This window comes from Ceratina calcarata, unplaced genomic scaffold, assembly GCF_001652005.2.
Source record: "Ceratina calcarata isolate Rehan_Ccalc_2016 unplaced genomic scaffold, ASM165200v1 scaffold10897, whole genome shotgun sequence".
Classification (NCBI taxonomy): domain Eukaryota; kingdom Metazoa; phylum Arthropoda; class Insecta; order Hymenoptera; family Apidae; genus Ceratina; species Ceratina calcarata.
The window spans coordinates 1-498 of NW_017131806.1; the positions used below are offsets into that span (position 1 = coordinate 1).

General features: G+C 28.5%; 1 long non-coding RNA gene across 1 annotated transcript; it reads right to left on the reverse strand.

Moving 5' to 3' along the window:
* Nucleotides 1–68: 68 nt before the first annotated feature.
* Nucleotides 69–498, reverse strand: LOC113465259 (uncharacterized). Its single transcript, XR_003390102.1, has 2 exons — nt 431–498; nt 69–352 (listed from the first exon to the last, which is right to left on the reverse strand). It is a non-coding gene; the product is annotated as an uncharacterized LOC113465259 (long non-coding RNA).

Consider the following 498-nt stretch of genomic DNA (forward strand, 5'->3'; position numbering starts at 1 on the left):
ATTTGTAATTTATGTTGATTTTCCAATAATATCTCTAATTTATAAATAATTCCTAAATTCTTTAATTATTCAATACAAAAGGCTTTATTACAAAACTTTCTACATATGAATACTTTTAGTGTTTCCTTGTAAAAAACTTATACAATACTTTTACAGACACGCATCGTCTTTACAAAGATAAATATGTACAAAGTGCAAAGATATACATTAGCCAAGTTTGACATATCTAGACGGATCTTTAAAGCTTACAAGTCCTGGACCTTTGCTCTCGTTTGCAGTTGTACCAGCTATGCTCTTTACTTTCGCCGTTGCTTTTGCTTTCGCTGTTGGTTTAGCTTTTGCTTTTGCCGTACTAACAAAGGAATACAAATTATTAAAACATCAAATAATGATATAAAATATATTATTTGTAAAATATATTTTCTTTTACCTTGTCCCTGTTTTTTTAAATTTTTTATTTGCACTTTGGTAATTACTTTTAGCCTTGCGCTTCTTACC